At 40.6% G+C, this 17,335-nt stretch overlaps 1 protein-coding gene across 2 annotated transcripts in view; it reads left to right on the plus strand.

Annotated features, from left to right (window-relative positions):
- The first annotated feature begins 3,084 nt into the window (after window positions 1-3,084).
- PPFIA2 (PTPRF interacting protein alpha 2) overlaps window positions 3,085-17,335 on the plus strand; it is a 737,051-nt gene continuing 722,800 nt past the window's right edge. The window contains exon 1 of one of the 2 annotated variants that reach the window (XM_069094786.1): window positions 3,085-3,933. The gene's annotated coding sequence lies outside the window, so the exon portion shown is untranslated. Of the gene's footprint in view, window positions 3,934-4,377; window positions 4,835-17,335 lie in introns of those variants that run through there. The other variant, XM_069094785.1, reaches the window with a different exon arrangement.

The following is a 17,335-nucleotide window of genomic DNA, read 5'->3' on the forward strand; positions in this document are numbered from 1 at the left end:
GAAAGACAGAGTAATCATGCTGAGGGTCTAGTGGAGAAAAAGTTGTAGTCAAGAAAACTCCACAAATAGGTGAGACAGGAGTTTGGTTGATTTTCACAAATGATGCCCTCTGTTATCATTTCCTTCTGACTGGCTCCAATTGACCTTAAGTCTTGGACACTGGGACTAAGTGGTGCCATAGGAGACAAGGTTTCTCCAACTGTGTCTGTTTCTAGCCCTCTTCTCTCCCCAAACCAACTGATTAATCTAAAATAATTTATCATAAGGCCCTATTATATGCCAGACATTGAAGACACCAAGACAAAAATGAAACGAGACATCCTCAGGGAGCTTACATTTTATATTAGGAGATAGCATATACATCAATAAATGTCCATATACATATCAATATTAGACTGAACCTGTGATTTCACTGGTATTGAGAACTCCCCCACAAGGATACCCCCTCTATCAATGTAAATCAACATCAGCTCAGCAAAATATAGTTGAATGCAGAAGGGGAGAATTCTTGTAGACAGAGGAGAGAACAGCTTGTTTGAAGGCATTGCAAGAAGACCATAGAGTACCTTTACAGGACAAATATGTAACAAGTCTGGAAAGGTAGATTGGATTCAGGCTGTCAAGGGCGTTAAATGACAAAGAAAGAAGTTTTCATTTCACCCTGGGGATAACGAGGTACCGTTTAACCACTCTGGGCCTCATTTCTAAAACAAATTGATTGGACAAAATGGTGTTTTGTGACTCTTCCAGATCTAAATATATGGTTCTATAAATGAACAGCTTGGTAAAGAGTCACACAAGAGGAACAGGCATGACTGGGCTAGCATCTGAATCACTGGAAGGAATTCCTAAATTTATGAAATCACATGTACACTTTTGGTTGACATATGAAATGATGAAAAGCAGCATGAGTGGCATGGTAGAAAGAGAGTCAGTTTCAAAGCCTGATAGACACAAGTTCAAGTGTCATTTCTGGAACATAACTGACTGTATGATTCTAGTCAAATCATTTAACCTCTTGAGGATCTATTCAGTTCTCAAAATTATATTACCTATAATAGTAGTAACCTGCATTGTTTGTAGGAATTTTTTCATCTGGGAACATTCTATATTAATTAATCCATAGGTCCAGCTCCTTGGCCTATTTGTAATAAAGTCAAAACAGAAGTGTTCCTTCAGGAAGACTATATTTTTCTTCTGCTATTAGTTTTTCCTGAGTTATCTGTTTATATTCAAGGTGTTTGAGTTTTCTTCTTCTTGGCACTGTCAGTTTTTTCCGTTATTTTCCTTATCATTCACTTCCAGACTCCCTCCCCTCTGATTATGGTTTCTTTAAGTGCTGAGTCTCAAAGTGTCTCAGACTCCTCTCATACTGAACAATTCACTGTTCACATCCCTAGTGACCTGTTCTATTCCTTCTGTTCCTCAGTTCTCTTGGCCAGGCACCAGTAGTCCAGAGCCTATCCCAACCCCACCTCCCACCTCCACATGTAGTTCAGAGCCTTACTTTGTGGGTGCTTCTAGATTGCCACCTCTGGCAGACTTTTGCTTCTACAGGGCTGAGGCCAAGCTGACTGTTTAGTCCTGAACAAACTTCTGAAGCCTAGAGTTGGGGTGTCCAAGGCACTGGAAAGAGGGAGCAGCACTCTGTAGCAGCAAGCACCCCAAGTGTCCTCAGGGTTTGCTGCCACCACAGGTTCTTGGATCTGCTTTGATAAAGGAAAGCAACTCAAAATGGGTTAACAAGCTTACTTTAATCAGTCAAACATATATTGTTTACCTTGTTCAGGGGAAAAAAGTCAGCACCCTGAACTTCAAAGTATACAGGCAGAATTATCAAGACAGAAACAGATCAAGTAGACAGATTTCCAAACTGTCCAACCATTACATCCATACCAAATCAACATCTGGCTTTCAACATCTGGGTTTTTCAAAGCCGGGGGGCTCTGGACAACGGCTTCCCAGAATCCAGATCAAATCACAGAACACTTCTCAAAGTGAGCCCCCAAAACAAAGCTACACATCAGGGCTTATATAGCCTTCTCCTGGCTCAGAGAATGTAACAACCTTTTGGACCCACTGGCAATCAAAAAGTATCTACTGAAAAACAAGCCTCCTACCCCAGGCTTCAGGTGCACTTTAGCCTAGGGGCAGGGAAGATCTTCCAAATTTGCATTCCCATTACACACTCAAGGTAAAAGGGTGGGTTTTCATGCAAGCTTTTGTCCTATCCTTGAGTGTGCTAATACAGCTTTACTTGCAGTGACATGGGGGAAGCAGTGCTAAGTGAGCTCAGGGTTAATGAGTGTCAGTTCTTGTTTGTAGAGTTTTTTTAAACCTTCCTTTGGATTCTGGGTGTCCTACACCATGGAAATAGCTGAAGTTGCTTTCTCTTTGGCATGCAATTTCTGTTTTGGTGAGGTTTAAGAGGTCATGGGGATCAGAGAAAATGTATAGTCTTCTATTTTGTTGCTCCTATGACCCTGAAAAAAGGGGGATTACAGTTTTTTTTTTTCCTAGAATGCCTCTGTAACCATAGTTCTTTAGACTGTTGCCAGAAGGGTTATCAGCAAACCTGTCCCTTGTATTTTCCAGGATACATACACTGCTTCCTGAAAATAGCTGCATCTTTAGAAACACAAAATAAGTAGTTTAAAGGCATGATGCTTTTATGCCCTTTCCATTTTTCTCATCTCTTTCTTCTTGTCTCTCAGAAAGCTGAAGTTCTAGGAAGTTAAGTGACTTGTTCAAGGTCGCACAGCTCCTAAGTGGCAGAGATGGGATTTGAACTGCTTTCCCTGTTTTATTTTGTTATTAAAATTGTACCATGCAATTGAACTCAGTCCTCCCACTGTCCTCTCTTTTCCCCTAATTACTAGCACGAGGAGAATGGATAGCTCCTTTGACAGAACTTGTGGTCTAAGTAGGGCAGATTGCAATTCAGACATTCTCCTCTCACCAGCTTCTTTGCTCCCTTCTTGGAATGTGTGCTTGTGTTTGGGAGAGTGTAGGAAGGAAGAAACCAGGCTAGTGTGCTCATCTTCGAGATGGAGAGGGGGTTGGCCGAGGGCAAAGGGGTTGGCCGGGGGTGGGGGGAAAACGAGGCAAGACCACCTGTTCGAAGTCTTCTGCTTGTAGCACAGCTATTGCTGTCATGCTTTTTGCCCCGTACATCAGCATCGCCAAAGCAATGAATGGGGGAGAAGAGGGCCAGAGCTGTTCATTGCTGCCACACCCAGACCACAGTTAACCCCAGCTCTTTCCCTCTCTAGCACCGTGGGAAGGCAGGCTCCTCCTTCAAGGAGCTGCGACGTGGCACACCGCACGCCTGCCACGGCCTGAGAGGTTGGAGGTGGAACCGAGTCGCTAGTCCTCGTTTGAAGCAGCGCGCATCTTCCTCTCAGAGGCACCATTGCGCGGGGTACCACTGGTTCCCAGTGAGCTGGGTGCGGGGAGAGGCCAGAGCGGCACGCGCCTCCTTTCCGGCTCTTTTCTCTACGGACTTCTCCCTGCGCCTTCAGGGGCCACTGGCAGGAGAGCGAGAGTTGCGTGAGCCAGTGGGAAGCTGCCAGCCCGTCCCCTAGCAGCGACAGCCGCACCAGCAACTGCACTCGCGCTGCATCTGGGGAGCAGAGTGTATGTGTGTGGATCTGCGAGAGAGCGCGTGTGCGTGAGGGGGAGAGCAAAGACGTGATTACTTCAGAATTTATTTAAGGGCCGGTGGAAACCACTGCAGCAGCTTCCAGGGGAAGCCCCTGCCCGCCAGAGAGAATGAGGAGGAGCACCGAGAACGAGCAAAGCGAAAAGGCGATGCCTTAGCAGCCCCACGGACCCCAATTTCAGTACAACGCGCGCAGGCAGCAGGTTGGTTGGGGCGGGCCAACTTCTTAGAGTGGTTGGGACCTGTAAGCCTCCCCACGAGGCTTTGGGAAGGTAAGTGGGTGTGTGGAGGGGGTAGGGGGTGTGGAGGGCGTGTATTACCTACCCTTTTGAGCCAGGAGCGCATCTTTTAAGTGCATTAAGATAGAACATGGAACAAACCTGTACAGGATGAGGGGGAGGTGGGGCGGAATGCCTGCCTAGCCTTTCTCACCTACTGTGGGTTCCTTTTTACTGTTGCTTTGGGGCTAATGAATGCTTACCAACAACTCCTTTGTAGAGAAGGTGGCTGCTTAGAACCAGGTGGGGCGCTCTTCCTCCTACCCCCCCCCCCCAATTCTATGCTTTTTTAGTACTCACATTTTAAGGCACACAAGAGTGAGTTTATTCACCTCTGGTGACCCAGGCTTGGGGGGCGGGGACAGAAGAGAGAGATAGTGGAGATTTCTCGTACATTCGATTAAGTTTTGGAAAGTCTGGAGGCTTCCTCTCTCCCCCTCCTCCTCCCTCCCTTGCCTCCTCTTCCAGCTGTAAGCGTGAATTGGTGTGGAAGCGGTTGCTCCTGGAAAAGGGCCGCTGGGGCTTTAAGAGCCGCCTCCCCCCTCTCCTCCTCTTGACAATGGTCTGAGCCGAGCTCTGCTTCCCAAAGCAAAATTTGTAATATGCCATTTTTCCGATGGACGCTTCTCCTTTTGGCTGCTGATGGAGGAAGCACGGGAAGATGCCGGGATGCTGCTGCTGCTGCTGCCGCCGCTGCCTCCAAGCCCAGATACTTGCCGGCAAAGCACTGGGGCCGGGGCTTTCTCTGAGCCACCTTCCTCCTACCCTTGCTAGGGAAACGGTCCAGGAGCGCCCGGCGTGAGCCGACACCCCTCTCCAACCCCCCATCAAGCCGGTGGAGACTGCGGTTGTCATTGATCAATTGAAGGAGCAGACGCCAAAACACAAGCATTAGGTATCAAATCTCCCTGATAGCTCCAGGGGCTCTTCCTTCTTCTTCCACCTCCCTGGCCCCACCCCACCCCCAGGGAAGCTGTATGTAATACAGAATTCATCCTGGCTGGGGGCTCTAGTCCTCCTTATCTTCTTCCCTTTTCTGTTTTTCCCCCTTTCCTACTTCCCCTACTTCTTTATCCTCGCCCCTCTTCCTGATGCTGGGTGGTGAATTTTAGTGTGGAGATCTTGAAGTCAACTTCTGGGGGGGGGGGGTGTGGCCGCTGGTTTTGATGTCCAGGGGAGTTCGAGAGGGAAGGGGGCTGGCCTAGTGAGGGTATTAGGACATATGCAGATCAGTAGGGTGAAGAAAGTGGGAAATGCTTTCCTTGGAAATGACAGTCTTTTCTCCAGAAGACGTCAAAGAGTTAAATAGGAGGGGGAATATGCATGCAGTGCCACTCAGACAATGGCAAAGATTCTCTCTTGCTGAATTACTCACTCCCGGTAGGTTAACTGAGGTGGAGCCCATGGGGCTCTGAAGAAAAACCATTGCAGTAGAACTCATCCTTACCTCCTTGCCTTTCATGAGTTTTAAATTCTGGTGAGCTATTGGGATAGAAATATGCAATGACATCCATCAAGGAGTTTAAGTCTTTATAGTCTATGTCACATCTGAAGAGGTCCTCCTTGGACTGCTTGAGATGGACAGAAAACAATTGCTTTCCATCCTGAAAGTCCTGGAGCCTGGAGTCCAGCTGGCATCCAAAACTTTTATTTGGAGACCAGAGGGATATGAAAGGCACTCAAGGTTATGGCCAGAGGAACATTTTCCTGGTTTCCCATTTTGAGAAACTGAAATACTTCAAGGCCAATTCAAGCACCAGCCACCAACCTAAGTACTTATATTTATTTTCTTCCTCACCCCCTCCCTCATGAATGATGCTTCTAACTCCCCAATTTGACCTAAGTGTTATCTACTAGTGAAAGCAGTACCAAGTAGATTGATATACTATGTGCATCTCAGGATTTTATGGCAAATTTTAAACATGTCCGTCTTTACTGTCCAAGAGTAAACTTGCATGTTGTCAAATGTTAACAAATGCATTTAAAAGCATAGGTAATATGATGAGGAGGAGATGAAGCTCCCAATAACCCATGCAAACTCCTTCATCTATCATCCATTCTGCAATTAGGTCTTTACATTGTTCAATCTATATAAATTGATAAACTGCCTATAAAAACAGAGTGATGTATTCAGAGAATTTTGCAAGTGGAATTTCAAATGATGACATTCATTAGAAAGAACCTGAGTGCTGATAGACCAAATGGAGCTTATACACAGTAGTCCATTTTTCCCCTTGGTGGCATGGTCCTTTAAAAAAAAAAAAAATCCTTCCCTTTTTCCTAGTGGCTATTTATTGCATTTCTTGAAAAACCTGATAAAGTACAGGACTTTAACTGAATTAATTGGACCAAGGTTTAGCTTGCTTTTGCGATATACATATACACACATACATATATACACACATATATATTAGTCTTATTTGAGAATGATCTATTCTGACAGCATCTTGTTTTTTTTTTTTGTTTCAGTTGTAATTCTTTACAATCTTTTAGGTATCCTGAAAGTTTAGGGAAGCAGATATAACATTTATTCTTTTTATCTCCCAAGTAACCAGCAATGGTGGCACATTGGGATTTCTGAATAGGGATACTGGCACATGCAATGGAACTAATGTTTCATCCCTGAGGCAAAATGAGCCAGGAAGAAAATGTGCTCACTTTTTATAGTGAGGTTAGGCTACCTTGTTCATGAGAAGATATTTTTGGTTGAGAATAAGTCAAGGGCTAGATTTATATTGGTAGGTCTAAAAGTTGTTTAGTTATAGAGTAACTATAATAAAATTGAGCCAGAATTTTTTAAAGTCTTGTAGTACCTTGAGAAGATAAAGATTGATCTTGTATCATTTTCTCATTGATTCTCTTGTGTGGAGATTTGCCTCAGTTTGCCTTCTTCTTAAATTTCAATATAAATCTGAAGTTTTATTATTCCATTTGGTTTTTCTTTAGATTTGTTTTAGTTAAAATAATTTGAGAAATAATCATGTTTAATAATTTGTTTTTTCAAGCAGGTAATGACTTGGGTAATAGAATAGTGAACTCTTATGGCCCTCAAATGTTTTAGCCTATGAGCAACTTTACTAAGCAATTCAAGTGTTTTCCCCTCTAGTGGTTGCTGTCAAAGCATTATAATTTTTCATGGCCTTAGATTTGGTTTTGACTTGAAGGACTAGACAGAAAACAGTATGGATTTCTTCAGATTATTTTTGAGACTGGCACAGCTGTTCACTATATTAATTTCATGCATGGCATGTGTGCTAATAGTTTTTGAATACTGAACCATGAAGACATCCCAGGTATTTCTATTTCTTGGCAATTTTGAAAAGCAAAATTTTCCATTCTTTATTCTTTTCCCTCATAGTTTCTGATGGCAAGTAAAGAGGAGAAAAATTCATAAATTCTCTATCCGTTAGGAGTTGTCAGATTGTTGTAGAATAGAGTGCCCTTTGTTCAAGCTTTACTAAAAGTAGCATGATATACTGTTGAGCATTCTAACCTGGACTCAGGAAGACCTGAGTTCAAATCCTGCCATTGACTTCAGTATCTGCACAATTATATACAATTACTAAGCATATCTGTGAATCTCACACAACTCTAAAACTGTCTTCTAAGGTACAGATCAATTCATGGTCGACATTTCTGGATGGTGCTCCCCAAGTTAGTCATTTAATGCATAAAATATGTTGATCTAAACTTAGATATGGACAATCATTCTTTAAAGTGTTAAGAATAATAGAAAGCATCAAAATGCCCATTTAAAAGGAATTTTCAACAAATATTTATAGCAAGATGCAAAAATAGTCTTAATTACCATAAGTACCCATAAATAAAGTCTCATTCTGACACTTGCTATCTGTATAACTGATCCTGGAAAAAGGGATTCCTAAGCCTCGGTTTCCTTTATCTGTGAAATGGTGATAGAGTATACACACTATTGCAGGATTTCAGTGAGGAAAGTATTTTGTAATTATTAGTTCAATGTATAAACGTGAGATGTTATTGCAGGTAATAACTTTTTCACCTTTTTCTTCCTCATGTTGGTGCTTTAAAAAACAATTTGGTATTTTTCTCTGTGTATGAAAACTTTAACTTCTTTAAATTTATGAAGAGTATACTTTATACCTCTTCCTTCTCTGATGGTGGATATCAGTAATATCTGTCTCTGTTACTCTACCAAAAGAGTCCCAAAATTTTAGTGCAGTTTAAAGCTAGTAATATTATAGTAACTACTACACTTTAGTAGCTTAAAACTGCACTAAGACTTTTGGGACATGTTTTCACCATATGTTGTACTGGTCACTTTGATATGGTTCCAGTTTTAGCTCTATACTCTCCTTAGTGAATCAGGGCAAGTACAATACCTAGGAGCATATCTGTCAAGCTGGGAATGACCTTTCAGGATATCTACTTTCATCTCCTCATTTTACATTCGAGGAAACTGAGCCCCTGAAAATTAAAAAGACTTGTCCAATGTGACACAAGTAAGTGACTGGCAAAGCCAAGAGTTTGGACCTGGGTCCTCTGACTCCAGATCCAGCATCCTTTTTTCATTCTGACCAATACAGTAACAGATAATTTCGGTTCTTTCACCTGCTTATTAGAAAGGAATGATAAAATAAGTAACTAGTGTCGTATCTTTGGAGCTTGACCTCCTTCCTATTCAAGAATATGACCTGAAAGAAGTGTCAGATAAGACAGACTGTTTAGATTGAATGATATATTGTTGTAGTTTTAAGTTAGAGGATATTATTAAAATCTACCAGGTTTTACTATACCAAAATTCCAAAGCCTGTATTGCTAGCAATTTATGCTTGTTGGCATTGAAAGAACAAGAAATATTGCATTGTAACAAATGGGAAATTATAAAACATTAAAGTTTAGGTGAGGAATTCTAAAAGCGGTCACCTCTCTCAATATTTTGTTCAACTCTTGACTATTTGGTTTTCCTCTAAAGTATGATGGACAAAATCATGGGATCTAGGTCCAGGGTTCAAATCGTGAGTCTGCCTTTGAGTAAATATGTGACATTGGGCAGTCACTTAATGACTCTGGACCTCATTTTCTTCATCTACCAAATAAAGGGATTAGATTAGGTGATCTCTACAGTTCCTTTGGCTGGAGAAGGAAATGGCAAACCAGTACAGTAAGTTTGCCAAGAAAACCTAAAATGGGGTCATGGAGAGTCAGACAGGACTGACAAATGACTGAACAACAAAGTCCCTTTGAGCACTACATTTTTGATCCCATGAAATTATGAAACAGCTCAAAATAGGTTGAATCATGGCCAAATTCATACCAGGAAGAATTTTCTCTCATGTTAATTTGCCTTTAAATTTATTCCTCTTATTTCAAAAATAAAGTCCTATTCTCATTCTTCACCATAGTGTAGAGGTGACTTTGTATTCTCAAAGGCTATGCCAGAAGGGCAGTATCTGTGCCAGGCATTACCAAGCTGGACAGGCTTTGAATTATGGGACCATGTGATAGACCTAGAAACTACCATCATCACAGAAGGCTTGGCTAAGTGCAGAGTTTCTTTGCCAGGAGGCATAACTACTGGGTGATAGTTTTTATTTGTTTTTTTCTTAATGAGGTGATGGGATTGTAGGAGGAGAGGACAGCAACTCAAAAAAGCTTTGTCTTTTCCAATGTGGAGCAATTGTGATCCGTGGCAATAAGAAAAATACAAACCCTGATTAAAACACCAAATTATTTGAACAATACATAGGGTGATTTGGAACTAATTTCAATAATTATGTATTAAATGCCCACTAATATGGAATGATGTGCTAAAGTAAAAGATAGAAAAAGTAATGAAATTGCTACCCTCAGGGGCCTAACAACTAAAGGGGAGCAGGAGGGATAAGAAATGTACACATAGAAAGGTGATAAAAGGCATTTAGGATAGGTGTAAAGGATAGGAACCGGTGATATATGTTAGGAGAAGTGTGATGAAGAAGAGAACACATTCAGCTGGGGAGCGATTGCATAAGGGGAGACACCTGAAGTTCCTGATGTGGGAATTAGTGGAAAGGATTTAAACAGGTAAAGGTGTGGAGGGAGGAGTTCATTATAGGCATGTTTGTGGAGGTCATAGAGAAAATATGCTGAGAAAAATAAATAAGGAGTCGTTTACTTTAGCTCAGCTATAGAGTAGCGAATGAGAAGTAGTAGGGGATAGGCATAAAAAAAGACAGGTTTTGGAATTCTTCAATGCCAGGATAGAGGTCTTTAATGCTTTCTTCACTAGACAATGGGGATCCATTGAAGGTTTTTGAGAAGGAGAGTTTCTGCCCTGCAGCTCAAATTTATATATTCCTTTAAGTTTTGTTAAAGCACTTTGCATCCATTATCTTATTCAAAAGTCTACCCTAATTATAAGAAGAGAGACAAGGGACTAGAGGTAGAAGCTTGTTAGGAAGCTGTAATAAGAGTTCAGGGCAAAGGTGATGAGGAAAATAACTATGGGATGTGTTTTCTGAGAAATGGTTAACAGATAAGAGAAGATTGTAGAAATAAAATTAATAAGACAGGTGGAAATATGGACTAATTCAAGATGTCTTCTATTTGGTAACATTACTAGTAGAGAAAATATGAAGGTAATAGATAAAACATTACCATTTATGTCACTGACTTTTTGGAACATTTAGGGAAGTTAGATTGTATGAACACAGAGTGTGGCTTGGTGGAGTGGAATGAGCATTAGGCTGGGAGCCAGGAGCCCTTGGGCTAGGTCCAACTCGACCCTAACCAGCTGTGTAACCCTGGGAAGAAAGGTCACCTCTTTGGGCTGTAAAAAAGACTGGATGTTAGAAGTTGCAATCCTCACTCTCAAGATCCTTTCCAGTTCTATGCTTCTGTGCACCAGACAGGAAACTAAAAGCCTTTAAATTGTGATTACTATGTAATAATCTGAACAAATACCTCTACCTTACTTTTCTTTGTGGAATTTATATCTAAGTGTATCTATAATATTTCTTGAGTGTCTTTCAATTCAGCAAACACTAATCAAGTTCCTGTTCTGTGTGGGACACTGTGCTAACTGCTGAGATATTGAAATGAAAAAAAAGTAGTCCCTGGCCTCAGGGAGTGTACCATTTAGATAAGACCTATAAATAAGTATGACAGAAAGTTGATTGTTACAAGGTAAAGAACCAGTGTTATAGGAAATTTAGGGAGAAATTTACTTGTCAAATGTGATTCTCCACCTTCACTCCCCCCTCTCTTCCCTTTCTCTCTCCCTTTCCCCCCTGCTCCCATGTATAACTCATATATAGATTTTTCTAATATACATGCATACACAATATATACACATATATGTATATATGTACATATGTGTGTATACTTATCTCAGCAGGGGAGATGATGGGAGAAGCAAAATCGGGAATGGTTTCATGAATAAGCTAAGGTTGGCCAACAAAGAAGAGAATTTCCACAGGTAGAGGTGGAAATTTTGGTCCAGGCATGGGAGAATGATTTGTGTTAATATAACTTAGAATATGTTCAGAGGTAGCTGGGTGGCAAGGTGAACAGATAACTGGGCCTGGAGTCATAAAGACCCGAGTTCAAACCCAGCCTCAGATACTTGCTACCTGTATGACCCTGGACAAGTCATATAATTTCTGTTTGCCAAAACTTGCCCAAACTTCCTCAAATGTAGAATAGGGCTAACAATAGCACCTACCTCCCAGGGCCTTTGTGAGGATCAGATGAGAGAAAAATTGTCAAGTGCTTAGCACAGTGCTTGGAACATCATAGGTGTTTAACAAGGGCTTGTTTCTTTCTTTTGTTGACCATTCTATGAAGTTTGCCACTGGCTGACTACCCCATCTTTCTTGGTATATTCTCTTCAATCAGTTACCATGATACTTTTCTCTTTCTATACTGCGACTTGGTCTCATTCACTCATTCAGTCCAACCCCTTCTGACCCCATTTGGAGTTTTCTTGGTAAAGATATTGGAGTGGTTTGCCATTTCTTCTCCAGCTCATTCTACAGATGAGGAAACTGAGGCAAACAGGGTTAAGTAATTTGTCAAGGGTCATACATCTACCAGGTGTCTTTGGCCAGATTCAAACTCATGCAAATGAGTTGTCCTGTGCCACTTAGCTGGCCCTTATTTATTAGCCATTTTAAGCACATAGTAAGTGCTTATTAAATCCTTATTTTCTTGTTCCTTTCCTTCCTCCTTTTATATCTCTCCCTTTCTTCCTCTCTTCTTTCCTTCTTTTCTTCAAGAGAGAAGGATTAGTTCCAAGAATAGCAAATTGTTCCATTTGATTGAGACACAGTGCACTAAAGAGCAGTGTTGTACAAAACAAAAAGGAACTTGGAAGAGTGTGGAGGACTTTTGCTACTTGTCTTTATAGATTGTATTTTTGTTCTATAGCAACAAGGAGCCAGGGTGATTTTTTCTTTTAAGCAGGAGAGTTAACACCTGAAGATTATCTTGGCAGCATAGTCCAAAGTAGTTTCAAACTGTAGAGAAGGGAGGCAAGGAGATCAATTAAGAGTTAATCACAATCACCTTTGACAGGTAAATTTCTATTCCAGGCTGGCACCTGGAAAAGCTAAAGAGGAGAAGATGCGTGAAACTTTGCCAAGGAAGAATGGACAGAACCTTCCAAGTGATCAAATGTGTGTTGTGTCAGAAGGAAGAGTCAAATGTTTCTTTTTGGGGGGAGAAACCAGACCAGCCATGTTCATATATGTGTTTTTATAGATAAATATGGTATTTGAACCTGTGGTAACTATTGAAGGTGACCTTGGAAGACAAAATACATGGTGAAAATAAATGGTAAAAACTTATCTAGTGAATGAGACTGAGAAGGAGCAGTCCCAATAGAGGAAGAGAACAGTATCAAATAGCAAAAGGAGAGGGTATCAAGAGAGATGGGTAGTTGACCAGAGCCACATTTCATAGAATGGTTAATGAAGGAAGGAAGTACAGCAGTATTTTTTAAACATCTACAATTTTCTAAGCACTCTGCAAAGCACTTTATAATTGTTCTCTCATTTAACCCTTACAAAAACCTTGGCAGGTAGGGTGCTATTGTCCCCATTTTACAGATGAAGAAGCTGATGCAAGCAAAGGTTGAGTGACTAACCTAGGATCACACACTAAGTATATGAGACTGGATTCAAACATTTCTTTTTCACTTCAGCCCCAGCCTTCTATCCTCTGTTCAACCTAGCTGCCGTTAAGGAAAAGAACTGAGGAAAGACCTCATTGGCTTTGGGAAATATGTTGTTGTTGTTTAGTCTTTTCAGTCTTGTCAGACCCTTGGCAAAGATACTGGGGTGGTTTGCCATTTTCTTCTTGAGCCCATTTTACAGACTAGGAAACTTAATGAGGCATCATTAAGTGATTTGCCCGTACATATATGCATGTAGACATATGTATGAGTGTATATGTTAAAGAAAGAGAGTGAAAGTGAGTATGGGTAATTCAGGGAAGAATAGCAGCTCTGGTGTGAGGGCTTATTGAGCCCTTTTTGGGACTGCTCATCTACCTTTGGTGTCTATCTGACACCAAGCTCTCACCTGCAGCTCCAAAAAGCTGTAATGTGAGCAGCAGGCACAACTTTGTAAAACTGTGTTGGCAACTGGGCTAAACCAGGTTGAAGGTAACTGACAGACCTCAAACCCAAAGGTCAGTTAGGAACATGTCTACCCCAAGAATGCGAAGACTTCCCCTGAGAGGAGAACAGTTTGTTCCAATGGTCATGAAAGTGTCTGTGGAGTGCTCAAAGCTTAGCCAGGCATCAATGATGCCAAGGTCATCCCCTGCATCCTAAGCCATCGCAAGTTGTCTTGACTTTTGTCTTGCCACTGGCCTCCAATGACTCTGAAAGAGAAAGTAAGACTGATGTCTTTGGGCAGTTCTTCCTCATTTAAGTCCAGTTCACACACAAGTCAAGACATCTACGATGTCATTGGTTCTCTAAGTACAAACAACAATTAAATACAGAGATACATTGATGTAAATGTAGATAATATATGCACATACATCTATATCTATGTCTCTATGTGTATATATGGATATATTGGTGATTTTCCAGATCTGTCATTCCATTAGTGTAGGGAGAACTTGTCAAGGAAACATTGTCTGTCAAAGAACATCAGTAGCCTTTTTGTTATGTTTATGGCTTAGTTTCCTTTGAGCACTTGGCAATTTTCTTTTTTTTTTTTTTCGTTTTGGAGGGCAATTGGGGTTAAGTAACTTGCCCAAGGTCACACAGCTAGTTTTTTTTTTGGGGGGGGGTGGGTGTGTGTGTGTGTGTGTGTGTGTGTGTGTGTGTGTGTGTGTGTGTGGCTGGATCCAAACTCAGGTCTTTCTGACTCTGGGGCCGGTGCTCTCTACTCACTGTGCCACCTAGCCGCCCCCACACTGGGCAGTTTTCCAAGGCCACACAAACAGTATATTTGAGAGGTAGGACTTCCTTGACCTTCAGTCAGCCTTACAGTAAGGTTAGAGACTCTCAATCTAACTTCATTATCCCATGATGCTTTTCATTTGCACCTTGCCTGTGAGAAGTAGTTTATAGAGCTTTGTTGAAGGCTGGTAACTGGGGAAAGTCAGTATAAAATAATCTTTCTAGCAGTTTAGTAGTGAAGATGAGCAAGTTTAGTAGCTTAAAGGAATAAAAGGTAGAAAGGAAAGGTAGAAGTCAAAGGTGGTTTGCCTAGTGGTTAGGACTGATGGCATGCTTTAGAGGTAGGGGAACTGGCTTCAGGTGCCATTTTATTCCTTTCCTATCTGGACGATTTTAAGCAAATCTTTTAACCTCTTGGGTTGAGAGACTGTTTAAAAGAGAAGAGTTTTGTCTGTTTTCAAACAGGATTTGGACTACTCAAATTCTGCTTTTCTCATGTTTGATTTTCTAAGGGCAACTATGTCTGTATTAGGAAGAACAGAATGAAACTGAATAGCAGGGAGGAGTGAAAACTCAAGATAACTAAAATAACTGAGCATTTTCTTGGGGTGGCTAGATGGTGCACTTAATAGAACACCAGCCCTGGAGTCAGGAGGACCTGAGTTCAAATAACAAATCCAAACTCCAAACACTTAACACACACACACACACAAAAACTAGCCGTGTGGCCTTGGGCAAGTCATTTAACCCCAGTTGCCCTACCTTTCCCCTCCAAAAAAGGCAAAGAAAAATGACTGAGGATTTTCTCAGTCCTCATCCTTCTAGAACATTGTGTGCCCCTGCTGTTTCCCCTTTCCTTGATATTCTTTTCTCTCTAGCTTTTTGTGGCACAGCTTTCTTCTCCTGCTTCACCTACCACTTGTTGGCATCTCCTTCTCTGTCTCCTTTGTCAGATCTCAATCCAGATCACATACCCTAATGCAAGGCTTCTCCAAGACCTGTTTTAGGACTACTTTCCTCCTCCCTCTATATTTTTTTACTTGGCAATCTCATCAACTCCTCCAATTTATCCTGTATATATCTTGTTTGTACATAGTTGATTGGATGTGTTCTCCTCTCTTAGAATGTGAACTTCTTGACAATGGAGACATTTCTTTTTGCCTTAGTGCTTAGGACATTGTCCAGGCACATAGTAGCTGCTTAATAAATGATTGTTAATTGAGGCACTCCATATCTTACTACCTGTAGTGAATTCAAGTCAACAGACCCAGAAGATGTAGTTAGCCAAGTCAATTGCTCAGCCAGTGAAAGAATCTTTGAAAAGTCATGGAGAATGAATGAGGAGCTATACAACTGAGGCTTACTGCTAGTCAAATTCTAGAACAATGTATTAAGGAAATGAGCACTTACAGAAATAGTGATCACTGACAGACAGCATGGCATTATTTTTATAAAACACACACATTTAATTCCATTTACTCAAATATCCTTTTTTTTGAAAGGTTAACTCAAGAAGTAGATCAATTGAAATGTTATAAGCTTTAGTATATGTACATGACTACACTGTGGAACTACTCAATGAGTCACTCAACTTAGAAGGTCTACAATGTGCTATTTAACATTTGTTTTTAATGACTTGGATCAAAGAATATGTAGCATGAGTTAGAAATTAGCAGATTACAAGAAGCTTGGTGTCAAATAGGATGAGAGAATTCACATCCATAGGAATCTTATTGGACTAGAATAATGCAACAGAGGAAATAGTCAAAGTTAATAACAGTGAATGTAACATAATGCTGAGATTAAAAAAAAAGAACTTCACTGATGCAAGATTGTAGCAGTGTAGAAGGAAGTGGAGATAACAGCTCTTAAAGAAAATATCTAAGGCTTTAAGTGGCCTGCAACATCAATATGTTTATAGACTGACCTAGCATTGTGTGACATAGTATATAGAATGAGAGAGATAATGGTCCTGCTGTAGCCTGACCTTAATCAAGGCATATTTTGAGTACTTTGTTCAATTTTGACCTTCACTTTTAGGAGAGACAAAAGAACTACCTGTGTTATGTCTGTGAGAGGATGACCAGGATTTTGAGAGGACTAGAGAGTATTTTATTATTAAAATCTCTTTACTTAAAGGTGATATGACTCAGTGTGGTTTGTGTTCAAATTTTGCCTTCCTTACTACCTTGTGGTCTTTTTTTTTTCCTGTCTGTAAGTACTTATATAACATTTCTTTTTTAAATTGTTTTTTGTTAAGATTCATTTTTTAAATTGTGTTCTGAATTCTCTCCTTCTGTGCCATCTCTCCTCAACCCATTGTAAAGGCAAGAAATGTGATATCACTTATACATATGAAATCACACAAATATATATTTCCATATTAAGCATGTTGCAAAAGCAAGAAAAATAAAGAAATTGAAAAAATGCTTCAATCTGCATTTAGAGTCCATTAGATTTTTCTCAGGAATTGGATTTTTAATCATGGGTCTTTTGGAAGTGTCTTGGACCATTGTCTTGTTGAGAGTAGCTAAATCATTCATAATTGATCATTTTATGATATTTCTATCACAGTGTACAATGTTTTCCTGATTCTGCTCACTTTGCATAGTTCAGGTAAGTCTTCCTGGGTTTTGCTGAAACCATCATGCTAATTATTTCTTATAGAAAAAGTAGAATTCCATCACTATCATATGCCACCAAATGTTCAGCCATTCCCCAATCGATGGGTATCCCCTCAATTTCCAAGTCTTTGCCACCACAAAAAAAACCTGCTATAAATTTTTTGTGTGCATAGGTCCTTTGCCTTTTTCTTAGATACCTTTGGGGTACAGTGTATTTCTGGGTCAAAGGATAGTCATAGTTTTCTAGATCTTTGGGCATAGTTCCAAATTGTTCTCCAGAATGGTTGCATTAGTTTACAACTCCACCAACAATGCATTAGTGTCTCAATTTTCCCACATTACCTCCAACACCTATCATTTTCCTTTTCTGTCATATTTGCTAATCTCATAGGTGTGAGGT

This window comes from Petaurus breviceps, unplaced genomic scaffold, assembly GCF_028583685.1.
Source record: "Petaurus breviceps papuanus isolate PSGF00001 unplaced genomic scaffold, PetGlider_PUasm1.0 221, whole genome shotgun sequence".
NCBI lineage: Eukaryota > Metazoa > Chordata > Mammalia > Diprotodontia > Petauridae > Petaurus > Petaurus breviceps.